The 27,263-nt window shown below is 37.9% G+C and overlaps 1 long non-coding RNA gene across 1 annotated transcript in view; it reads right to left on the minus strand.

Moving 5' to 3' along the window:
- Positions 1–3,774: 3,774 nt before the first annotated feature.
- LOC142059515 (uncharacterized) overlaps positions 3,775–27,263 on the minus strand; it is a 188,714-nt gene continuing 165,225 nt past the window's right edge. The window contains exon 3 of the long non-coding RNA XR_012661390.1: positions 3,775–5,010. This is a non-coding gene — a long non-coding RNA (uncharacterized LOC142059515). The remainder of the gene's footprint in view (positions 5,011–27,263) is intronic.

The following is a 27,263-nucleotide window of genomic DNA, read 5'->3' on the forward strand; positions in this document are numbered from 1 at the left end:
ACTTTATTCCATACCCCATCTGCTTATGATGACTTAATTTCTGCCTCTCAAGATCTGGAGAGATCGGTGTTCATTAAAAGAATGTATACCATTTCAAGATTCTAAGACCTAATGCTATGGTAGAAAAGTATAGACAAATTGAATTCACATTGGTAATGGCAATTACACAATTGAATTGTTATATATTTATAGAAGCAGGCTCCAGAAAGTCCCTGCTGAAGCAATACTGACAGCAGCCAAGATGGCCTTTATAAATAACTGTGAGCTGCCTTTTCCTTGTCAGTTCCAAGTCTGCCAGCCCTGTCTTGGGGGTAGAGCAGCCACCTGTTTCCAAAGGATGCTGAGTAGTAGCGCATACTTCTAGACAAAAGAGAAACATTTATGCATTTATGCATTTTTAGTTTTAATGTTTGTGGTACAGAATACTATCCAAACTAAAATGGCATAAGAAAAAGAGAACTGATCACACTTGCAAGAGAATCACTTTTGTTTGAGAATTTTGGTCACCAGACATATGCACGCTCCATGCCACAGAAGCCCCAGGTCTCCTACAGGGAGTATCTATTGTATTTCAGTGCCCTTTCACAGTGGCCATGCTGGCTGCTTTTAGGAAAAGGAAAAGGGTCATTCAACTATTCTCTTAAGCATCCTTTTCCTATACAGATGAACTTGAACCAGGTGCAAGGTGGGATAATACAATCAAAGCATGGAGTTAATGCCTTGAATATCAAGACTACAGTTGTTTTTTGGTTACTGCAAAAATTTAACAGCTGTTCCATCCATGAAAAGGAAGCTGGCATTTTATCCTTAGGGATATTGTATCTGATTACAGAGAAGATACATTCTGTAGAGTCTCTCACTGAGACTTTTCTAGATACCCTCTGTTTACTGTCTTCTTTAGCCTAGAATACTGAAAACACATGAATGTCCTTTGGGAAAGGAGAAATACATTTCCTGTTTTCTCACATGTTTCTTCACTTCCATCTCACTTCATTTAACTACACTAGGGCCACATCACATACAGAATGGCCTATTTCTAGTAGTGTTGCTGTAACAGCACTTACAGTGTAGAATTATTATGAGCTATGTCTACACCAGGAGACTGGGGGTACTGCACAACTAACCCATTTAGAAATGAAACTCAAATCATATCTGAGTCTTAATAAGCTCTCACTGGCTTCCCAATTTGGATAACCATGAGACCAGGACCCTGAACTGACATGCAGCTGCTTACTCTGGATGCTTGTATTAGCTTTCAAATAATACAGAACAAAAAGATTAAAAACTTGCATTTAACACATTATAGCATTTAGCACAACACAGCAGCTATATTAAAAATCCCATAACCCTCATTCCAGAGCCCTGCCTTTAAGAAAGCAGCAAAATGAAAGGAGAGAGTGCCCTTTGGCCTTTGAAGAATTTTCTCTTCCTTACACAATAACTATGACTGATTCATACATCACTTCCGTATATCTTGCCAGCCCAGGGCTTGGCCTATGCCTTGTTTCACTTTTTAATAACATACTTAATATTAGCATCCAGCTGTAAGCAACAGCAAGTAGAAGCTAGCATAGTATTTCTCCTCCTACATGCATTTTAGGGTTTCCTGAGATTAGCACTGTATTGTTCCTAGAAGAAACAGCCAAATTCAATAATACTAGATTTGGCTATTCTCATGAATTCTGGTCCTTCTAATCTTCTTCAGTGCTCTTGACCTCCATCTAATAAATAATTTTAGACAGGCTTAGCCTTCATGCTCACATAAACTTTAATGGAGTGACACATAGAACAGTCAAAATTTCAGGTTCAGCATGAGTCTTTTACTGAACTATAGCTGGCTTTCAAAAGAAAATGTCTTTACCATATCTAAACTTTATATTTTTTATGCTACAGTTCCAAAGCTTGCTTTTGCTCCCAAAGTAGCTAATGTGCCTTACCTCTTATCTTGTAAAATCAGAAGTTCCACAAGACCTCAAACTGTGCTGATTCTAAAAGAAATGTGACAATATCTGAATCTTTGTTCAAAGGCAACATCAGAGTGTTTCAATCAGATTAATGGGTTCATATTTTGATTCATATTTTCCCTTAGATTCTGAATGTCCAGACAATTCTTGCCAAATTGAGAGACCTGCAGCTTCTTCACATTTCAGTCTGAACAAAGCACCTTTTCCAAACATCGTGGCAGTGTTCTGCCTGTTTCTCTCTTGAGAACAAAATGCTAAAGGTTAGTCTGGGTATCCACGCTCTCTTCATCGTGCAGACTGAATCTTCCAGTAATAGGTATAGGGTGGCTCCCTCCACCCCCCACCCACCCTTTATTAGGATGGTAGGTTAACATTTATCTAACTGGGAAACAAAACTAATTTTTGGTCTTGATCCTGTACATACAGCACAATTGCTGGGGACTTGGTCATTCTAAAGAATTTAACTGACCCTGAGGACATCCACCATGTTACCAGACTGCGTTGTAAGGCATTTAAAATAATTGTTTAATCTTGAATGTGAGCCTCAGTTGCCTGAAAGAGACAATGAGTTGTATATTTTACCAACACCAGAAAAGCAAACCTTATTCTTACTTGCTTTTGAAAGAGGCACTAAAATAAACTAAGATGAATACATGTTGGAATAATTTACCGTGGCCATTCAGATGTAATTTCTATAAGGAAGAAAACACAAATAGCTGAATTTTAAGGACATAAAATTGCCTTGAAGTATAAATAACAATTTGCATTTACAGTCATCTCAGACTCTACAGGAATGTATGCTCCTTAAAGCCATAATCAGATGGCAAACAAAAAAAAAAAATCATTCTTGTAACAAACCAAGGCATTTGAAGGTATGCTTTCCTTATAATCCTAGCTTAAAAGTAATGCTAATTTTGGTCCTATTTCTTCTCCAGCCCTAACAAAACATAAGCACACAAAGAATTATTTGTAGTCAAAAAGGTAGGTTGGGAGAAAATGTTAAACTTTTACTTTTAGTCAGAAATATAGTATTTTAAAAGGACTTTATTTCCCATGTTCCCTCCATACAAAGACAAGTGTACGCTGAAGTGGGACAGGACTCAGAGAATTACTGTATTTAGCAATTGGCATCCAGGGAAATTTATTTGTTTCAAAAATTTTTTTTAATTAAATCATCATTTTAATAGGTTTGAGCATTTACATAGTGTTCAGGCCTATGACACTTCAATTCAACTTTCAAATTCTGAGGAGAAATTAATTTATACAGGAAAATATGTTATGACATATTCACCAAAAGCAAGTGGGCAGCAGTTATTGTGATCTCTATTAAGTACATAGTAACGGGAGAAAGGTGCCGGACAGAGAGCAATGGAAGACACAGCCTCTTACTTCTCTTCTACCACAGCCAATACAAGCAATGTGGGTAATAATCACCATGCTGAAGTTCCAAAGTAGACTTTATTCTGGGTAGTAGTTTGACTCTGGGTCATTTTCATGCTCATTCAGTCTTTCTCCTGATAAAAGGAAAGCAATGTCAACAAGAAAGTTCACAAAACCTTGATCCACTACAGACTTGATGTAGGACTATAGAAAAGCATTTTAAGTCAAATCTTCAAAGGTACCAGCCCAAATCAGTACTAATTAGTCACCTATCACATTTTGAAGATATAAACCTTCATCCCTTTGCTTCTTTCTCTCAGATGTAAAATGAGGATAGAAATATTTACCTAACCATTGGAGTTTAACTGTAGCATGCTCTGACAATATGATAATACGGGCATGTAAGTATGTAAGGCTATTCATAGTTTTGACTGTAGTCCCTACGTCAGGAAAAATCAGTTGGGAACTTACTGCAGAAATGAACAAGATGAGAGAGCTAGCCATTGCCTGACATCATAAGATGGCATAAGTTTTATCACACAGCCTATGAAATTCATCTGTAATGATTTAGCTATATCACCATCATAAAAACTCCAGGCAGTTACCTAAGCTTCTCTTTTGCAACTAGAATTTGAAGTTGACCTGAGGTTAGGAAAGACTGTGTCATGGTTCAGCCTTAGTTGGCAACTAAACACCACTCAGCCGCTCGCTCACTCCCCCCACCCCTGTGGGATGGCGGATGAGAATCGGAAGAACAAAAGCACAAAACAACAACTTGTGGGTTGAGATAAGAACAGTTTAATAGTTACAATAAAATAATAATTATAGTTATAATAACGATTATGATAATAATAACAATAATGATAATATAATAAAAAGGAGAAGGGAAAAAAAAAGAAATAAAAATGATACCACCACTCACCACCCGCCGACTGATGCTGCCTGTCCCTGAGCAGTGATTGCCGCTTCCCTCCCCTGGCCAGCCCCTCCCAGGTAACACACTGGGCATGACATTACATGATATGGAATATCCCTTTGGCCAGTTTGAATCCGCTCTCTTGGCTGCGCCCCCTCCCCTCCCGGCTTCTTGTGCGCCCGCAGAGCATGGGAAGCTAGAAAAGCACTACCCAGCAACAACCAAAACATTGGTGTGTTATCAAGATTGTTTTGATACTACGTCCAAAGCACAGCACTGTGCCAGCTGCAGTGAAGAAAATTAACTCTATCCCAGCTAAAACCATGACAGACTGGGAGTCTTGTAGACTGTGAGAAGTCAGGGGCTGAGAATACTCTGCATTTACCACTGTGCGTGCGTGCATGTGCAAAACTCCATCAGGTTGAACCAAGAGGTAAAACACCTCTTTTCCCAGCCCCACATGCCTCAGAAGCCCTATTCTCAAAGACTGTGTGGACTCTTTAAAATGTATTTATTGGTCAACAAGCATTGGATAACATGTAACAAGATCATCTTGCCTAGATACAAAAGGTGATATAACTGTGTAAAGGAACAACAGGTGCCAATATTACTTGCTCTACACACAGGCTAGGCCAAACTATGCAGATTACAGTATATAGGGTAAAATAATAGTATATAAACTGAGAGTAAATTCTTGAGAGAAAATCTTAACCTTGAGAAGTTTCCCTCTCCTCCTTCCTCTCTTCTTCCCTAGGAGACAAAAGAAAGAATGTGAGCCTAGGGGTAAGAGGGAAGAGAGGAGAATGTACTGTTTATTTATAGAAAACATTACAGCTCAGCATAATTAAGTATTTCAAAACTCCACCCTAAATTCCAAGGAAAGGAAAATTGCTGCTTCCTATAGAAACTGTCTCTTATTAAATTCTGCCTGTATTTTAGTCTGGCTTAGTGTAGTTTTGTATGGATTTTTTTTATTTTTAAATTCTCCCCTGGTTTTGAGTCAAAGTGTAAAAAAGGGAAATCTTTAGAAGGTAGAGCTGATCAGGCAAAGGTTTTACACTATCAAGAACACTGATATTTCAAAAATATTTTAATCCTATTTTGCTATGAAAATGTAATGATTCAAAGATATTCCCAGGAATACTTTCCTGAATAGCATGTAATTCATGAGAGAAAGAAATGAATCCTCATTTGAGCACTTACATGTCTAAGAAGCTCCACAACTAACTGGTTACAGGATTAGCCTTTCTCCATCCCCTTCACATGTAAATTATTTATATTAACTCAAAAAGCTCCACAGGAAACAGCTTCTCTCCCTGAAACTGTGTTGGTGAGTGGACTCACTTGATCTGTAAAAGGTCAAAGGCCAAATTTTCCATGCTAAAAAGGAATATTTGGAAGAAGGTATCTTACAACACCATCTGGAAGAATGTCTTGACTTACCAGATATTCTAGAGTGATCTTATTGTTTTTTACTACATTTCTCTCTACTTTTGGACCTTGAAAACTTTTCCTTCTGAACATTTCATTCAACCAAACCTGTTCACATAAAAAATCGCAAGTTTTAACTCAGGGTTTTTTTTGTTGTCGTGGGGCAGGGGATGGGGGTGGTGGTTTTTTTTTGTTTTCTAAACAAAAATTTATGAGAAAGAAATCAGATTAAATGCATTAATGTTCTTAAAACCTATTTGTACTATCAGTAGTTTCTGTAATATTTTTTCTTCATTTTTCTAGGAGTTATTAATATCATCCGTGCAATGCTTAGGGAGGAACTCATATACGTGAGTCAGTATTCAGCATGAACTATATTATTCATATGGACTATACATTTGCCCTAGAGAACAAGCCTGGAAGCATTTCATTATAATGCCATACATGTAATTATGTGATGGGAATATACATGCAGTTATGTAGTGGGAATATGATAAGACAACATTGGTAGACAGCCAACAAATCTTAGTTTCTCTGATTCAAGAAGGAAGAGTTATTAAAATACCAGATCCAAACTGCACAGTTAAACATTTTGCTTTTCTTCCCCCAACTAGCTCACATCCTACACTGTCTCTTCGCTTCCCCCATAGTCTGTCATTTAAAGTCCTCAGTTCTGATCTCCTAATCCTATCAGAAAGCAGAAACTCCATCATCTTCCCCTAGTAGCTGACCATATCCCTCCAATTTAGAGTACCAACTTTTTCAAGTCAATAGCAGCTAAAAAATCCAAAGGCACATGAAGAAGAACATTAACAATTTCAGAAGATCAGCAAATGGAGAACTTCTTCCTTTCCATCTTTAGCTTTGCATTATGTAGTGGAAGAGTACCAGAAAACTTGGGATGTAAAAGTGGTGGACATTATACAACAAAATCCTTGTATTATTATAAATGCTGAATATGTCTCCTGTCAGTGGAGGTTTTCTACTGAAGAAGCACATGTTTACTAGAGAGTCCTTTGTAAGGACAACTTAATCTTAAAAGAGCCAAGAACTGACATTATCAAGCTTTGTCCTTCAGTAACTTGGGGCCTTATCCAAAGACCCTTGAAATATAAGAACGTTTCAGTTTATTGACATCAGAGGGCTTTGGATCAGAAGATCGTGGCAAATCTGACTCTACAACAGCTCTTGAAAGGGAACTGAAACAGTCTGTCTTATTGAGATAGAGATATATATATATATATAAAAAAATCAGAATGGCACAAAAAGGAGTGAAAGGTATTCCTGAGGTACATATGTGCTTTTTAAATATCTGATGGCCTAAAAAAATGAGGGATTAATAACATATACTTCCAGAAAACTTGAGTTTACAGGGAAAACCGCAATGTAGTTTAGCTTTAATTTTGTCTCCCTGTCGACTACAGAGCCACATGCATCCTCAGAAAACTTTATCTTGTTTTACCCATTTGTTGAATAAAATAAGAAGAAATGGGATATCTACCTCCAATATCAAAAGGGATATAAAGGGACACAGAAAACACACTCACATGCAGTATCTGAATTTTGTATGGCCTAATCCTACCACATATGCCAGGCCCCCCACATACTTTCCCTCTGAAACTCTGCAGAGAGAGTTGTGTTCTTAAACACCAACATTGCACCCTTTTCTAATAGTATAAAAGCTGCAGTAATGATCAGCACCGAGCAGAGGTGAAGTGACAACTGTCCTCACTACTTTGCTCTTGGAGACCTTTACAAATTATTTTCTTTGTCTGCAAGAAGCCAAGCATCTTCTCGCAGTGGGGAGGCCACAGCTCTGCTGCTCAGCCTGGGGCAGGCAAGGAATCAGGCTCTCCCTCTGGGCCTATTTCACTTCACAGAAAGGCAGGAGAAGGATACAAACAGCAGGTCTGCAGCATTTTCATCCTGACCATGACAGCAACGGCCTGTTAGTTGCAGAGACCTAGGAAACCCAAGTCAACTAGGGAACCTGCACTCCCATTTACATCAGAAAATTATCTCTTCAGCTCTCTTTAAAAATGGTATTTCCCTCAGCATTTTAGACATTCAGCCTTTCCACGCCCTATGATACAGGAAAGACAAAATGATCTGTATTATACCAGAACTAAAATTCAAGATCAGGCCTGAATATCTTCTTTGCTTTTCTGAGTTTATATTAGGCCCTTATTACTAGCATGTATTTACAGTGGCCTGGTAAACAGAACAGAGGACATAGCACATGGTAGTGATTTAAACTGTGTCATTAGCACATGGCAGGGGGGGAGGGCTTTACTAGTATTATTCACACATACCATACAAATTCTTTAAACAAATAAAAAGCTGGGGAGGGAGGGAGAGAGGGAAGGAGGGAAGAAGAGACCTATACAAACCCCAAATTTTCCATGCTCTCACACTCTTTTTGGAGGGCTGGCTTTTTTCCCCACAATATGATGGAGTCTTTCCTCTTACCCAGCTCATCAGAAATTCCTCTCGCACTGCACACACCGAGATGTCATGCTGCCTACATTTCAGTAAGATCCTGGCAGTGTGCAAGCACCTCTAGAACATGTACTGAGGGCAGAGAACAGAATCCCATATATTTTTTTAATAGATGCAATCACTACTTCACATGCAGTATATCAACCCTTTGTGCCTATGAATTCTTGACAGAAACAAGTATGGTAATGAACAAAGTCCCAAGTAGAGGAGAGAGGGAACACAGGTATCACAGGTAGAGAACATGATGCCTTGCCCTCTTTAAAAATTTAATGATGCATTTTTGTGTATGTTGGAGTTACACAATGAAATGCACCTCAGAAGAAGTATTTGTCAAAGCTCAAGATGGCATACCAAGCCATTAGTAAATCTGTGTTCACACCTCTCTGCTGCTACATAGCATAAGGTAGTCTGCTGTGCTCTGATGCAAGCAGCACTCATCTGTTACATTATTTTCAAGGACACAAGTAAAACCACAAAGTGGGGGGAGAGTACTGGAAGAGGGTGACACACATGAAGGTGATTTTATATTGTTCAATAAACATGACACACTTCTTGAGTCAATCTAATTTGTCAGTTTTTTAACATGGTGCTGATACACAAAACACGTTTCATATGGATTAAAATTAGTAATGCTTCACATATATTATTTAGTCATGGCTTTCAACAATCTTGTTGACAGGTAAATAAAATTACCTCTCTTTTACTATTAGGAAACCTGAGGAAAAGTCATTCAGGATTAAATTTACTCATCAGAAGACACAAATATTTCTTCAGTGAGTTCCCTAACAGACCCAAGGTGTCCAAGATCCATTGACTTCAGTGGTCCTTTTAAAATAGCAAACTCGTTATCTCGAGCTATAAAGCAGTTCTAAAAACTAGAGGTGATGGCTTCATTCAGATCTGTGTCAGAAACATAATTAAAACCTAGGAACCTGAGAAGACCAGATATCCCAGAGATACACAGGGCAAAGCTGATCTGAAACAGTTTGGGCACTTCACTTACAAACCATTCTACTTTAAAACCTTTGCTGAGCAGGCAGTAACAGGCCCTGAATAACAGAAGATGACAACCCCACAAGGATGTGGGGCAGACTCAATAGAATGTCTAGATATTCATATGTCACCCAGATCTGCAGCATGTAAGAGAATTGATTTATTGTCCTAACAGCTCATGAAGTAGAAAGAATTACTGCTTAGACAGGGAACTGAAGCAGGGAGAGAGAACAACTGACTTCCTTACAATCCCACAGGAAGCATACCCTGTTTAAGTAGACTGCTGCATCACCCACAGTTTCCAGGTTAATTTTACACAGAGATTAGCAGTTTAGCAGCTCCCACAAGTGTTTTCAGCAGCAACGTATACCCTGTTCTCCAGGATTCAATCCCACCTTAAAGACAGATAGCATAAAGGAGCTGAAAGAACTTTTGAAAGACACAGGCAACAGTCAGCTGTCGAAGCCAACTGGTGAAAATGAAGTGTTTTCCGAAGTCTCCTCAATATACATGGAATTGGAGCACAAGAGGACTGGAGGGATTTTAAGCTTGACAGATATGATGTAGAGGAGGAGAAATTACTGCTATCTTAACATAGCTCATTCCTGAAGGATTTTTGGAACTGGAATTTAATCCAGATACATTTCTTACCAGAATTAACACTACCATGCACAGATAGACACATAGTAAGTACATGTCCCTTCAGTATTAATAAATAAAGAGATTAACATCAGCTTTCCATCCCCATCCCCATTCCTACCTCTGTATCTCCAGCCTGCATCAAATTGACAAGATTTTTCTTTCCATTTTTAGAGAATATCACCTGAAGAAGTGTGGAGGGAAAGGAGTCAAGGAGAGAAGACAACTACAGAGTCAGAATGCAGAACACAGTGGTGTATTTAAAGATTTAGTTGTAATCCCCTAGTGCCACCTTTGGTTGACGCTCACCATGTATGGAAAAGCTTACAGTCATTCCCAGGGAAGAATGAAGTTTCCTTTGCTTGATATCGCCTCATCTGCAGTAAGAGAGTCCTCCTGGATTCCCTATCTTTTTTGAAGAGAAAATCAAACACTGAATTCTGCTACCCTCATGACTGAACTGTATCTCCTATTCCTATGCCATGACTCTGCTCCCTGAAGTGGTGGCTGGAAGAGGCTCTCTTGATTTTCGTGACTTAGCATTCTCATGCACCATGGGGAAGAGGTACACACAAGGAACCTGCTTTGAGATGTTCACACAGTAATGCCTGAAAAAGGAGGAGAAAGGACCAAAAAACCCTTCTGTTGTTTCAGTTATCAGACATGCCCTGAGGATTTTTGTGTATTGTAGTCCACAGTTACAGCCACAAGCCTTTTAGGCCAAACCCTCAGAGCATGTAAAATGCTCCAGGAAAGTCGATGTACAATTTTAGCAGAGTTTCAGCAAACTGCTGATGCCAAGAATTAGGCCCAGGAGCACAACAAAGACAGTTGCTTAAACCTATTAATAAGTAGTGCACTTTTACCACCTCAGTATTATAGTGGCAACGGACTGAGAGCCATTCCAAACATGCATGTAGGTGGTCTACTTCACAATGCAGAAAAGAGAGACGAAAATTAATTGAAAAGAAAAATGAAATAAATTTATGTAGATGCACCTATATGCATAAAAATACACAGATATGTGTATATATATTTATGCATATTTGCAAATATACACATGGGTCCATATAAATACAAATATATATGTATATATGCAAACACAAGACACACAACAGAGGTATAGAATTGCTTCAGCAAGATATAAAGAGTTAACTTTTAAAGCAGGCCAAAAGCTTTGTAGTACACAAAAGCCAACCTGTGAAATATCAAGCAAAACAGTCATTAAGGAGCTCATGGGCCTGCCAGCTGCTCTTTTAAAGCTTCAAGTTAACAGTTGCTGAAAGAGGCCCTTCAGGCTTCCTTCCCTGCTGAGAGTCAGGCATACTTCCCTTCTAGAGAGCTTCAGTAGTCAAGATGTTCTTCTGTAGTGGTATTATTGTACTGCTGAAACAAATGGGTGTGCTTCACAGCTAGTACAACAAGGTATTTAGAGAGAACTTGCTTTTGCAAGATTATTATCCACTCTGTGTTTTCAGAAACCAGTTTGTGGTTTTTGCAAGAATAGTCATAATGTACTATGGGGTTTTCAGACAGGGTTAAAGAGTCAAGCACAGCTCCTCATCTTTCTTCTTCTGATCCTCCTCTTAGCGTTTTTAATCCCATAGTGGGGAAGAGGAAACAGAGCAGGAAAAATAGTATCTCTTTACTACTGATGTAGAGCAGAATGTCATTTGCAGAATATACTATGTGTAAATTAGCAAAAATAGGGATAGTGCTATTCCAGGTGTGTTTTTTCATGTCCTGACAGAAACACCTTTGCCACCATTTTATCTTCTGGCAACTTCACTTTCTGTACCCAGATTCTTGTTCTTTGCCTTCTTTTGTCTTGAAGAAGTAACTCAGTAACTACACTGTCACTGGGTGCCTCACACTGCTACCATGCACTCAATTCCATCTGTTTTCATTCTTACACAGTGCTGCTGCAAAATGTATCATAAAGAAGCCTCAGACTATTTTACTTGGTGCCCTAGTAATAATGTTCTCTTTTGTAAGCAGTTGAGAAAGATGACAGGTTGACTCTAATCTACTCCATGCAGGTGCTATTTGAATGTTAATTATCCCTAGCTAAAAATTCAACTTTCAGGCCAATCTTCTTTAATTTTGAACTTAAGATGGTGGATTTCATATGACGAGATTCACTCTGGTGACTGTAGTCAGCTAATAGAGACATCCAGTTTAGGATATAATCACCAGAAAGAGCAGATTATTCATCTCTCTTCAGTGACTGTGAGTAGGGCTCTGTTAGGGGCCTGAAGTTGGACCAGGTGAATCTAGGCTGTATTTTCTAGTTCTCATTTGCAGTGAAAGAATACTGCTCAAGAACAGTTGTCCCCTCAAAAGGAGTTCTCAGGGAAAGTGGAACTTGAAGAGGACTCCGGTGCTGTCAGTGGCACGATGGAACATGAGAGATGTGTTGTTACGTTTTCATGATTGGTTGTAGAGTAAGGGCATATCTTCGTCTCACCATCCTCACATTACCATAAATATTGCAATAGGGTATGGTATAAAGGGAAGCACAAACTGTAGTGCCATTAAAGCACTGTGATTCATGGCAATTCAGGTGCCGCAGAGTACTTTATTTCTCTGTCAATCACAGGCAACCTACTCTAAGTTACCTCACACTGACTGTAGTGATGCAAAATGTGATCTCAGTCAGATACAGCTGAAATGTACTACAGTAACTTGTCCACTTCATCCTTAGGTGCCACTGCTAGATCCTGTATATGAAATACAAGGAGAGGGGGAGGAATAAACTAAAACCAGTTTATAGTAACTGATATTTCTGGACTATAATCTTGGCATCTCTTTAAATCCATTTATAATTGTTTGCTACCCGTTCCTGAATATGAATAGGCTATTTCACCCATGAAGGGTGAGTGCTAAGTTCCTTCCGCGGTTATGAAAGATCCATAACTCAAAAAGGCTGCAGGCCAGAGTGAGAAGCAAAGATTAGTCTTTTTGTTCTCCAAGGAAATTGAAGAATCATAATCACCCTTCATGGATGAGACAGCCTACTTGTTCTTTGGTTGTATTTCTTCTAAATTAAGCTTTTTAAAAAGGGATTGCACCATGGCATCAGACAGTAAATAGAAGGTTGGTGATAGATCTGGATAATTACTTCTCTGCGGCTTGTTAGATAAGCCAAAACCAGTAAAAAAAACCCAAAAATTATTGTGTTACCAAAACTATTTGGATATTTCTTTTGGTCATATTTTCACCAAAGTAAATAACAAAAGTAACATTGAAGGAAATGTCTTGTTTGACCAGACACCACATATATGATTTAATTTGGCAGTATATTTATAATTTAATTTTTAAGACTAAATTCAATCCAACATTTTATTGACTGTTAAAAGAATCACCAAACCATCTTAGTCTAAAAGGGAGATAATGAGAAATGAAGCAAATCTTTGAAAGAACAGCAATGTGAATATCAGAGGATATGTAAAACTGGCACAGTCATGGAAAGATAAATAAGTACAATGTAGAAGAAGCAGAAAGGAACAAAAATGCAGAAAGGTGGAAACACATAACAGGTTGCACACTTGAGTCTGAGGCTATTCTTCTACCTTAACTCCTTTGGGCAACACCACATTAACCCATACAATTCATCCACATCACCTTACAGGAACTCACACAGGGATGCTGTCAGGATACCTAGTCCAAAGTCTGGGATGTAGCACTGTCCTTTCCCTAGGGTCCACTAGGGATTGACAGCAGAAATCCTTTAAGATGACAGTGCAGACAGCTCCCTGCATGGAAATGCTATCCATGCAATAAAAATCAGAGGCAACTAATGAATTGTACTTACCAGACACTTTTGACTTTGTATTCTACCTATTAATCCATTTCTGCCAGAAGTATTTTGAACATGTCGAACACCCAAGAGCTGCAAGATGCTTAGGTTTATTTTGACACCTTAACAGGTTTCCTCCTCCCCACCAACATCCTCTTTTACATTTCCCTCCCCAAGTTACACTGGCCCCAAATGCTGAACAAAAAAGATTGAGCACTGTGTTTAAAAATCAATATTATGCCACTCAGCAGACCTAGAAATGGGAGCTTTTTCCTCTACTGATTAAATATTGCCAACTTTCCAATGGGTTTCAGAGTATTTGCTTCCCACCCTGAAGGTCCCAGGATTTTAAAGCAGTGACATTTTAACTATCCTTACAGGAAATGCATATTTATCATGTGAACACATTTTAAAACCTCAGGGAGCATATCCTGAAATGATATACATAGCTTTTACAGCACAACAAATCAGTTACTGTTAATTGTACTATTAGTTGTACACAGTCAGCTAGGTCACCTGTTTACTTCATTTGGCAGAGGTACTTGCATTGAAAAAGATCAGGACTTTACTGACATATATACAGAAAATAAGTGTTCCAATAAAATGTTGAGATATTTGTAAAACAGTTTATTTCCCAAATCATCTATTAGCTGTCATATGAATGGCATGAAAGTTCTTTAGCCAGTAATAGTACTGAAAAGAGCACCGGCAAATCTGTAGCCTACATTTCCCCTTTATTCCTTCATCTTCAGCTGTCATTTCTTCATTAGTAACTTTAGAAAGCTTTTACACTTTAGGTGGAATATCTTGGTCTAATTTTTCCTTAAAAGTAGAGTAGTATTGGAATTTAAAAATAGAGGTAGAAAAAAGTATAAAATAATATTTACATATATGAGAAAAGCATGGTAAAAATAGAAAAATATTAGGAAAATCCTCATTTTTACAGCCTTTTATGCTCAGTAAACAGCAGAACATTGGTAGCACAAGAAAACACCTCTCAGCTCAGCACAGTGTTTTTCTATGTGCAGCAGAACTAACAAAACTTAGTTCCTTATAGGTTTGTGTCCTTTACTGCTGCCAAACAAAATATAAAATGGCTGAATTCTTTCTGCCATCTTCTCTCTGGGCAATAATTTGGGCTTCTTTCCTCTACCTAGCTACCACTTTTCAAATTCTAAACCACTATTACAGTTAAGTGAAATTCAAACATGTATTACTCCAAATAAAATCAAAATGTTTTGCTTTAAATCTTTTCCATTTGACTTCACCTTGAAAGGACTTGTAGTTTCACTGCTTTTACCCTCAGTTCCCAGAAGGAATTGGGACATGTAACTGCCCTTCACTTCCCATAATGCATTTATACTAAAATTATACTAAATCTCAGGTTGCTCAGGGGAAATGCATTAGAGATTATATAATAACCGCCAGCCTAGGCAATAAGCACAATCTATTTATTTCTGTTACACACTGCTCGCTGCTGCATCAAGCAAAAATATGAAAATTCTAACATGGAAATAAGATAGTAAAACATCTCAAAATTCTTGAATTTAAGCTATTTTTTCTCCTTCTCCCTATTCGTATTATTATTACTAAATATTTATCTCATCTGGATATTAAGGCTGAATATTTCTGTATTTCTTAACCAACTCAGATTGGTATGAAGAGCTCATTTTCTGTTCATAATTCCCAAAGCTGTCTTGACTGGATGTAGACAAAGAATTCAAACACACCTTGCAAAATATTTTGGAAGTTTTCCAAGTTAGTCAAGGATTTCCTCAAGATAAATCTTCAGCCTTTTGAAAAAGGGAACAAATGTAGGCTTTGTATGTATGTATTACATACAGATTGTGGATTTCTGAATGTCTGCGCCAACTTTTTTTCAAAGGCCTGCTGAGATATCCTGGAAAAAAAAGATCTGAATCATAATTTCTGTATTTATTTCCTTTCTCCATTTAGCGTAAACTGTAAGTAATAATTAAGAATTAATTCTAGAACATTTATTTTTATGAAAGACTCTCAAACTTTAGTAAAAACTAGAGCAACTCTAGTTGCTCACTGTCAAAGCTCCTTATTTGTGATACCTCAGCAAACTGTAGTGGAAATGATCATATGATGAAGGTTATTATTCTTTACTTGAAATTATAAACAGGAGCAGATTATTTCCTATGAAATAAAAATCTTGCAAGCAACCCTAAAAGATGTTAAACGGGTGTGAAACAAGGTGTTAATCATTTACATTCTTCCTCCCACAATGTATTTCCTAATAGAGTATTTTTCAAGGTTACACCAGACATCAATGATATCGGACTTAGGCCCTAGGGCAGTAGACTACTATGCATGTTACAGAATGAAACTTATTGTTATCTGTATGTATTGGGAAGAATTAAGAGTCTCGATTCACTTCAGGCACTGCTTGCCAGACCTTCTGCAACCAGAGCATAATATTTTTTATATGACGCATTTTAAGTTTGTGGGTTTGAAGAAACATATACCTCAGGCAAAGGTGCACATAAAGTAAAGCACAACATCTCATCTCATTAGAGGACTATATTACTGAATCCAACCACGTCTTCCTTCTGTCATGCCTTTTCTTAAGATAAATATCCATGTTCCAGTCATAATGGGTCAAACAATTCCTAAATGTGACTTTATTCAAATCAAATATGGCCCACATAGAAGTTCAAGCTACTAGCAGCATTTTTTATGAGAAAGTCTGATTTTCCAAGAGCCATATGATATATGAATTTGATGAACAGATCACAGGAAAATGTTTTTTGTTAGCATATAAACACAATGATTAGCAGTTAACTATGTCTAATTTTCTTCCAAGCATTTCCAGCTAAGTTTTACTGAAAGAAGTAAATAAAGATGTAAAGATGAAAATTTCTTCTGAAATCATGTCAGGACTTAGCATTTCTAATTTTCTCCTTACCATTTATGAACACAATTACATCTGCGAAAAATAATGAATTAATTTTACATTCAACCTTCAAATTCTCCAGACTGAATTCTCTTAGGCACCCTACACTGCTTTGCTCAACACCACTACATTATACTGACAGCCCTGCTCAACACCACTACATTATACTGACAGCCCTGGGAAGACCAGCATTGTATATAACGGCACAGAGCAGCCAGTTGGTATCTTTAATTAGGCACTAAATATTCCTATATCTAGCTGTATCAGGATTACAGGACTGAGTTGGACATTCATCCCATAATGTTACACACACAGAGCTTGATTTATGTAGGATGCAGCCTAACTGTCACTGACCTATACCTTCTATGCATTCCAACTGTGTAAGTCAATTCCATTTCAACACTATCAAGCAAATCAGTTTTCACTGCCTTTTTATAAGCAGTCAGAGTCTCAGTTAATATAAGATGTATTTCTGATTATTTCCTAAGAACACATATCTCTGATTATCTTGGATGATATTTTCCTACATTGCTTTATCAAAAGATACTTGTCTGAATTTTATCTACCCATCATGCTTCGCATTGGTTTACTTTTAATTTATATTCATGTGATTACTGTCATAATTTTATATACACATATATAAAGCATAAATGCTTTTACAGCATTAACAGCACAAATCCATGCTATATTTTTTACATGAAACACTTCATAATTGTGATTGCTAAATGCTATGAATTTAAGCTTTCCTTTCCCTGAACAGAATCAGAAAATTCAATTATATATTTAAAAACAAAGTACTACTAACAGTTTTAAATAAAAACTGCATAGCACAGAATACCTGTTGTCAGCATCAGATGCATTTTACTTTTGTTTCAGACTGTTAAAGCTTGGTTTTAAAAAGGTAATGGGTTTTAAAGGAATTAATCAATTCCCAAAGGTCACTCCTGTGAAATAATACTATGCCAGCCATGAGAACATTAAGCTTGAAAAGTTAAAGGATTTAACAAGAAAGCTTTATTACTGAAAAGTAATTCTTGGCTGTTACTGTGATAATCTGTGTGTCAGACACATATACACAAATACATCCATCCACAGTGTTCATACACTAAATTTCCATGATCAAACCGCTCAGTTTGGAAGCAGTAGGGAGGCCAGTGCACGTTTCACCTACTCCTATTATAGGGGCATGGATTTTCATGCAGTAGTTAATCAGAGAGACAGTGCAGGCCTCTCCTTCAGACAGAACCCTTTCCTGCCTCTCATACCTCACCACAGTCTTATTTTTTTGTGCTTATCTATTTCCAAGCTCATCTACTCAGGCATCTTGTTCTGAGCACCACAGTTCCTTCCAATCCAGTTTCCTTGTCCAGCCAGTCCCAGCTCAGGCTGCCCCAGTAGTTATTTCCCTCTCCTTACACGTATCTAAATGTAACCTCATCAACTCCTTTGTCATTGGGATCCTGATCATTTCTGTTTTGGAGATTGGCAGCTTCTTCCTTCTGATATCTGAACTTCAGCAGAGACTGCAGCCACCCAAGATAAAAATGTCCCTGTTCTTATCCTACTTCAGTGGAGCTGAGGTATAGAATGTTCAGTCTTGCTAGTTATTACAGGGTGTGGGGACACACTTGAGTACACCTTTGAAATGCACAACATATAGCAAAGTCTCTATGTTGCCACAGTTAGAAAATTAAAGTTTTTCTCTTTCTCTTAAAGGTAGTGTGTTAATGCTCTACTGCTGCTGCTGCTTCCTAAAAGAAAAAAATAAGATTTAACATTGCACCTCAACTCCTCACTGCTTTTGAGCCCTGAAATTTTGATGTTGGCCTCTACCATTAAAACAACAGAAGCAGGTGAGTATTTTGGATATGGAACATTATTTCAGCCTTTCTTGAGGCTGGAAGAGGATAATGGACAATGTTAGACAATCAAGTGGTCAATAATCCCTACCTTATTATTTATATTGCAATAGCACTTAACAACTTTAGCCGTGAGGCACTGGTTGGTCTTCTGCTAACACACATCAATACATTACAGTTTTAGAATTGTACAGGTCTGTTGTAAACATATTCTTATAAATACAAAGTGCTGGTGATTTAACAGCTATCCACTACCACTCCCTCAAAGCTCAACACCAAATATTTTAATAATCCTAAAAGACAGCAGAACAGATCTTCACTTGGCTGGTGCTACAGAAGAAGTTGTGTTACCCTGGCCTAGGCATTGTTTTACCAGGCAACACCTAGATGTATTTTTATTTGCTGCCCTTTGGGTCAAAAAAGTTCTAGTTCAACAGCACATGCTGACAATTAACATGTTCAGTAAGTCCCACAGGAAAAGAATATTAATAGGTAGTTTGGAGAATCTGTGACGTCATTTAGACTCTCGCAAAGGCAAGACTTCCACATAACTCTTTTTCCAAGTTATTGATACTTGCTAGTTGAATCCCAGACTCTTATTTTGGGCAGTCTCCAATACAGATGATGTTATGGTATGACTGCAACTGTTCATTCCTGCATCACAACAGTTGTGAAACAGAGGATTCTGCAGAAATGCTACATATACTTAAGAAAGCATTATGGTGAACCAAGTTCTCTTCTTGTGCAAATCTCATTACACCAGTCAAGTATCTTTGTGCTCATACTGGGATTTGGGCTATGTATTAGAAAAGTTAACACACATGACTAAAAAAAGACAATAATGAAAGTCTGCCCTTATTCCTGCAGATAGAACCAAAACATTTTCTTAACCCCTAAATTCTGTTCTCTTTTTAGAATTGGCAATTGTAAAAGCACAAAGTTAATTCCAAATCATAGTTTTGCTATCACAACAAAGGCGTTTCTAGACACAAACACGGAGAAAGCTATTTGTGCCTAATGCTCTTATTATTCACATACACTAGCATATTTCTTACTGCTTGTAAATGTTGAGTAACCTGTGATACTAAGTATGTAAAATTGCTAAGGTATACAAAACTAGGCAATTTATACATAGTTCAAGTACTTCACTTCTAAATTCATTACGATATATTCTGTAAATCACATGCTATCACTTATTAAAGAATGATGGATAGTTGTCAGAGGTGGTAGCTATAATTAAGAAATGTTTCTTTAGTGCAGAAAATTCATGTGAAGTTTTATAAGAGAATACCACTGGACATGTTTAGCTTATAATACTGACTTTAAAAGGTAATGAAACACAGAGAGGAAGGTGTTTGATTTGTTCTGGTTCATTTTTATATTAAAAAGGGGGAGGAAAGAGTTGCATGAGTTACTTGAGATATGTGGTATATGAAGTTTATTTCCCAAACTACTGTAAATTTTTTTAAGTTAGCAGTGTCATAAATCAAAACTGCAGAATACATTTAAAGTGTCTAAATATGCTCCCAGTGCAGACTCTAAAAGTTTTCCAAAATCTATATGCTGAGCCGAATCTATAAATCAATCCCATTACACTAAAGATTAGAGTTCAGTGTTAATGTGTGCTTTTTAGTTTGTCTGCTAGTATCTTGTCAGGAAAACTAAGTAACACATATGTTTTACAGATTTCAATTAATACTTCACAGATATAAATTAGGATTAGTTTTAAATTATGCAGATTTTACATCATCATTTAAGTCCTCTTGCTGAAGGTTGTTGTAGAGATGCTTCACTGGAATATATTTTGCTGTTACCCTGTGGAAAATGCAGGGAAGTGCCAGGGAGAGAAACCAGCAAATAAACAATAATGTGGAGCCAGCAAGCCTGGCATCTGTGATATCTAAGTACCCAAAGCTGAATTGTGAAATTAGTCTGGTGATGCAGCATGGGATTTTCTAGTTGGGCATCCCAACCATTTTAAACTATTCTAAAAGTCTCTCTCTTGAGATCCAGTCATTAATATTCTTTTATTTCAAACACAAACTGAGTCCTTGATTCCTGAATATTCCCCTTTGAAAGAAGAGGGAATATCCTGTCTGCGATACCCATAGCAATCAATGTCCTAATTAGTTAGGATTCTTTCATTGAAAATGATTTTTCATTTTAGAAATGCCATTTCTTTAAAAATCAAAGCTTCTCTGCAGAAATACATTACTTTCAAATAATTAAGGTCTGGCACAAATTAACTCAGGGCCTCTGATTAGCTGAAGGCCTAATGATTAAGGCACTTCCTGAGGATGTGGAAGATCCAGCTTCAGACCTGGTCTGCCTGATTCAGACCAGGAATTTAAACCCCGAAGTCTCTCACGTCCCCAGCAAATACTCCACCTTTCATCTGGGAAGCCAGCCCTTCTTTTGTCAAGGGATATTTATTTATACGGAATAGAGCCATGCCAACAGCAAATACTTTGAGGTATTAATCCCTAGCCTGTTGTAGGCAACTGTAGCCTATTGAAGAGCATACAATATGTTGATTGGGACATCCATATAGCATACAGAAGGCTGGGACAGCATTCAGCTGCCTAAATATGGGACTTTAGTGCCATTTCAAATCCCTTGGTATAAGGCATCTTTCCTGCAGATGTAACAGAGACAACTGCAGACCTGGAGTGTCCAGCTGGAGTGATAGTGGAAGTCATATGAGAGAGTTCAAGGCAGATCCAATGGCACTAAGTGCCTATGTTTAGTCAGCTAAGTCCCACTCTGAGTTCCTCATGCAACTCTGAGTTGTGCAAACCAAGAGCTCAAAGCTGGATCACCAATGTCCTCTGTGAATGAAGTGAGTTAGCTGCACACTAGCTGCTCTGAATAAACCTTCTTTCAAAATCTCAGCAGATCTCAGTTAAATTTCAGTTAGACACATACTTTTTTCTTTTAAAATGCTGAAAACTTTGTGGGATGGGAAGACTATCAATCTGTTAGGTCAAATAAGTCTAGAGACAGGTGGTCTCTAGATCTGTGATCTCTTTGTATGGGTACGAAGGGAAGCTAATAGCAACACCCTCTTTCAGGGTAAGCTATTAAAAATTGTCAAGGGAGTTCTAAAGGAGAAATCAATCCACTGCACTGTGGATCTGTAAGTTTTCTAATCTACCCAAAACCAAAATACATCTGGTTTACTAGGCTAGGCTGCAGGTATGCACTAATAATAACTGTGTTTCATTGCCTGACTGGCATCTCTACTCTTTTTTTCTCCAGGACAAAATGACCTAAAACAGTGTGTCCTTGAGGACAGAACTGCTGTGAGTTCTCTATGGGATTCCTATGGTATAGTTTACTACCATTTGTGTCATTCTGTTTAATTTGCTATTTCTTCCTTACAACATGTGGGTAATAATCACAGCAAATTTATTCCCATGAGCTCCTTGGACAATTAAAGCTATTTGGTTATTGCCACCTGCCTGCTGTTTCCATTAATGCAATTTTCAATATTTTTTTTTTCCTTCCTGCTTCTCACCCCAGTAAATTCTTTGCCCAGTCTTGACACGTTGTTGTGGTGCAATTAATGTTAAAATTCTGTGGATGGCATCTGTCCATGAATCCGATCATTCACTTTGCCAAACATTGCTTTGTCATATGCAAATTTACTTTTGAGAATTTATGAAATTTAGCTTTTTTTTAAATATATAGTTTAAGGGAAACATGTACCTAGTGACACATTATACTATTTTGAAACAGAACCTGAGTAGCTTTGCTATTATTTAAATCTATAACCATTTTATTCTGATTGTCTTTGTGATATTTACTAAATCATCTGCTATGTCCTAACCTCTCTGTTAAATACAATTATGGGAGAGGAAAATAGGTGCTGTATTTATCCTTTTTTTTGTGTTATTGCTGTCATGTCTTTAACCTTTTATTTCTTGGAATATTTTACCTTTGCTCCCCTACTTCTCTAGTTCACTATCAGCTTTTTCAGTTCTGCATTCTCAAATAAGCAGTATCATATAGAACTCCTATGTTGTGATCTCTCTTTCTTTGCAAAATCAAACTGGCCACTGAATTTTGGGGAGAAGAGGGGCAAAAAACAAGATAAGGTCATGGATCAGAGAAGTAAAGACTGAAAATGGAGTGATGAAATGAAAGGTCTCAGTCCCAGTTCTGTTAGGGAAAATTCAAGTTTTGCATTATACAGCAGCTGGAACAAGAGGGAATCAGAAACTGATTTCATCTTTTGAAAATGCATTCAAGCAGAACTAGATTTACTCATTAACCTCCTCTATCTGCTATGTTGGCTACAGTCAGATGCATGTGCTATACATAGCCTTGGTTCTCCATACTAAATTACCAAGATTGTGAGGTTTCAGTGGGATAAACACATTGCAAGAATCTGGTGCATCATTCTGATAATCACAAATAGCTGATTAACTTACTGACATATTCTAATGGACTCACTAACTTGTCACCGCACAAACAGGAGCTAATAAGGTCCTTCATATTGCAGGAGGCAATAAAAAAATCCAAAACTATGAAAATAGGCTTGATTTTATTCATTGCTAATACTCATTTTTCAGGCAGGCAAGGCAAGTTTGAATATGAAAATATTTAGAACAGCCTAAGCACAAATATGGATCCATGTAACTATCCTGCAAACTGAATGTGCATGCAGAACGGAAATTGGACCTGCAATAGAGAGAACAGACATCAGTCCAATTCCAGCTATGTTCCCCAAGAAACATGGCAGAAAACTGATGGGTAAAAGAAGCAGCAGGAGTCACCAAAAAATCGCTAATTTAGGAAAAAAGCTTAATCCATCTTTTTTATTTGCTTTGATTACCTAATGTTCCTCTAGATTTAAAACACCAGGGTAGAATTTCCAGACTTTGCAGATCATTTAAAGCTTAAGGGATTATCAAACCAGTCATTTAAAATGACATTTTCACTGTGCAAATATTTGTCTATTAAATAGGCTGTATGGCACAGGACCTGATCAGTCTTGGCAGTATTACAGGTTCTTCATACACTGCAAACCCCACTGTTTCCTCATAAAGCTGTCAAGTCTCAGTTTAATGAAACATATATAAACTCAATGATGTTAGCCATGTCTCAGCAAGCTAATTAATTTTGGTTTTTTCCTGTTGAGTTCCTCCTATTAGGACTTTTATCAATTTATTATTTTAGGAGCACCCTAGAAGGTCTGCTGCCAGCATTGGGATACAAAATTGAAAAATAAGTTTAATTTTAACAGCCAAAACATTAATATATATAAAAAATACCTCTTGCTTGACCATTATTATATTAACTTACAGAGGATAGAAAATTAGGGAGCTTTAGTAAGAAGCATCTCCAAAATTACCCTAGAACCACTCGTTCTTCTTACTGTCCATGAATTCTTCCATGCCCTATGCTACAGTTGTCTGAGTTGCATTCCTTACCACGTCTCTTCATTTGTAATCAGAGCTGAGGGATTTTACTACACATACCACCAGACACAGGGTCTGAAGGATCTAGAAGATAAGAACAGTTTCAAAAGAATCTTAGAGTCATTTCATTTGGAAAGGACTTTTAAGATCATTGAGTCCAACCATAAATGTAACACTGCCAAGCCCACCAATAAACCATGTCCCTAAGCACCACATTTACAAGTCTTGTGAATACCCGCAGGGACGGTGACTCCACCACTTCCCAGGGCAGCCTGTTCCAAAGCTTGACAACCCTTTCAATGAAGAAATTTTTCCTAGTATCCCAACTCATCCAGTCTATTAACCTCCCCTGGTGCAACCTGAGGCCATTTTCTCTTGTCCTTTCATTTATTACCTGGGAAAAAGACCAACACCCACCTCGCTACAACCAACTTTCAGGTAGTTGTAGAGAGCGATAAGGTCTCCCCTCAGCCTTCTCTTCTCCACAGTAAACACCCCCATCTCCCTCAGCTGCTTCTTATAAGACTTGTGCTCCAGACCCTTCACCAGCTTCATTGCACTTCCTTGGACACACGCTTCAGCACCTCAACGTCTTTCTTTTAGTGAGGAGCAAAACTGAACACAGTATCGAAGGTGTGGCCTCACTGGTGCCAAGTAAAGGGGGATGATCACTTCCCTACTCCTCTGGCCACACTATTTCTGATAAAACAGTTTAGGGTGGAAGCTGTAATCAGTCTTAGGAAATTAAGACTATTATCCCAGTTGTGTGGTACCCAGCTCAGAAGACAGATCACTACTATCTCTATTCTTTTCAGCATAAAAGAACACTTCTACCATAATTTTGAAGTACTGGAAAAAGGTGGTGAAAGCAAGTAAATGAATATACAAAGCCAAGTATCTTATTACTGCTACATCGTACATGACTCTTGCCCTCTGTAAAATCTTCAGCAATTATACTGTAAAGTTGTGTTATTTCAGAATATGTTCCTGCTGTTTTTTAATTTGTAATCTGGAAGGAAGGGCCTCTACATAGTGTTTCTACCAATAAACAAATTAGCTGATGTCTGCCATTAACTAATTACTTTAAAAAAAAACAAACTAGTGCACACAGAACAATAAACAACGTTCTGTCAACATTCATCTGAGTTTCTGACTAAACTAACTTTTTTTCTGGCCAGTCTTACTCACCACCCCATATTTGCTTTCCACAAATATTCTAGCAACCAGTTTAACTAGCACAAATACTTCTGAAACAAGTACCTTTAAATGAATACTGGAGAACAGATCTGAAAAGTAAATTGATAATATTTGCAGTGGAAATGTGATTTGAAGCAGCCAAATTCATTCAATTGAAAAATATAAATAGATGATGTTTCCAGGTATACAATGCAAACCTGAAAATTTGTGCACTGAATTTATGATGAATGCATTAAATTTCCTTGAAGATTCTGAACAGACACATTTAAATGCCTGAGATAAACAACCAGTCTATTCCCAGAACAATTTGTAAGGGAAGTAAAAAGCCAAAGATAATCTATACATTAATTCTATCAAGTTATTTATCCAGTCCCATTTACAATTCTAGTTCAGTTTAATGACCTCTGTAGAGAGGTTTGAACTAAAGGAAGAAAGTTTGCTCGAAAAGAACTTTGCATGTAATCACACTGTGGCTATTTTTTTTCTCCTGTGGCCCATGCGAAAAAATGACACTACTCCACACACACCAGAAAAACACAAACTACACTGTAGACAAATGAGAGCTTTTATGCTCTAGTGCTAAAAGTACCAGGGAAGAGGGCTAGCACTAGCAGTGAGGCTCAGAGAGAAAGCTGTTAGAACTGATCTTATTTTTCTGCCAAAAGCATGACTGGGGGAAAAAAAAATCAGAGGTAGCAATAAACCTTCCCTCATTTTCCTTTACCCTTCAGGAGATTACTTTGATGGGCATTAGACAGCCCCCTGCAGGAAGCTCTTTAGTTCCTGTTAAGTCTTTTCACAGCATGTTTGGTGGAAAGGAGAGCTTCTGTTTGATGCTGTTCACGACTGTTGCTGTTGATTTTCTGAGGTTAAGAAACATCAGTCTGCACTGCTTTTGAGGGCTGCCAAAGTGAAGATCTCACATGGGTGCCAAGCTTCTGGCTGCTGTGTTACAGCACATCCCCTTAGGCAAGCCTGCGTGCCAGGGCCAGACAAGTTTCATGTATCAAATGCTCATTTGAGGATATTCAGTAGGTGAAACTGCTCTTTCTCCAAGTGATTGCATGTGCTTGTGCTAACATTGATTTAATAGCATCTCCAGATTGTATTTGGAAGTCCTCAATGAAATCTCCTCTCCTTTTGGACCTGCTGTTACAGCAACTATTACAGTATCTGCACCCAAAAGGGAATTCTTTCCCTCCAATATAGGCAGAATAGGTTTGTGGACTGTTGGGTTTTTTCTTTTATTTCCAGTGCCTACAAGGAAATGGGGTGTGGGTACTCCTGTTACACAGATTAATAATTTGGCACTATAATACAGTGCTTCACTAAGGATTGACATGCACTTTACAAGATATTCTCTTCTATTTTATTTAACAGCGCATCAGCGTTTTGCTCCTCTGCAATTTGCTGAGGTATTAGTTGAAACCAAGAATCCACACGGTCATTCCCCCACCTTTTTCAGTAAACCACACTTTATTCTGCTTGAGCTGTAACCATGTTTATCTTTCAGTTCTTCCCTCCAACTTTTCCTGTATGGAGTCAACTGAGTTTTGTTCCCTGACCTCTTCTCCATTTGCTCTCTGGTTATAAGTCTGTTCAAACAAAATCCGCCTCTCAGAGACTGTCATTACAAAATGAGCCTTTGCCTCTTTGCTATTTTTTACTTCCTTTCCCATTTCTGAAACTTACAGGGAGCTGATAAAGTCTGAGTCACTTTTATCACTTATCAGGGGTTAAAAAAAAATTCACACTTAATAAGCCTCCACCACCTCCTTTGGTTTCCTATTTCTCTCCCTTTACTCAAGCGGTCTTTGTATTAAGTGAAAAACTACTCTAAAGCTGTCCTTTATGTCTACCAGATCCTATTATGTCTACGCGCAAGGGCAGAACTTCAGTGAATCTGGATCTCTTCCCTTCCTGTTCAAGGTCGGCTCTACTGTTGTTAGTGAATTTGGTACGTTATCATTGTGCACACATGTACAGGAGTGATTTCCAGCTGGGAAAGGCTTATCACATCTCCTCCTGGCATAGTAAGCGGAAGGCTTTTCTTTAGCACACCTTTATGAAGGCTTTGCCTGCAAGGCCCCAAGGATCCCAGCTTCACTTCTGTAACAGCTGCACATGTAGTTAATTAGGGCAGTATGACATCTGTACAGTGTCCAGCCACCATTTTGTCAGAAACGTATTTGAGCACAATCCACTAAACTTCACCAGTACCTTCAGCTCCCATGCCAAGGAAA

Source organism: Phalacrocorax aristotelis, chromosome 7, assembly GCF_949628215.1.
Source record: "Phalacrocorax aristotelis chromosome 7, bGulAri2.1, whole genome shotgun sequence".
NCBI classification, from domain to species: domain Eukaryota; kingdom Metazoa; phylum Chordata; class Aves; order Suliformes; family Phalacrocoracidae; genus Phalacrocorax; species Phalacrocorax aristotelis.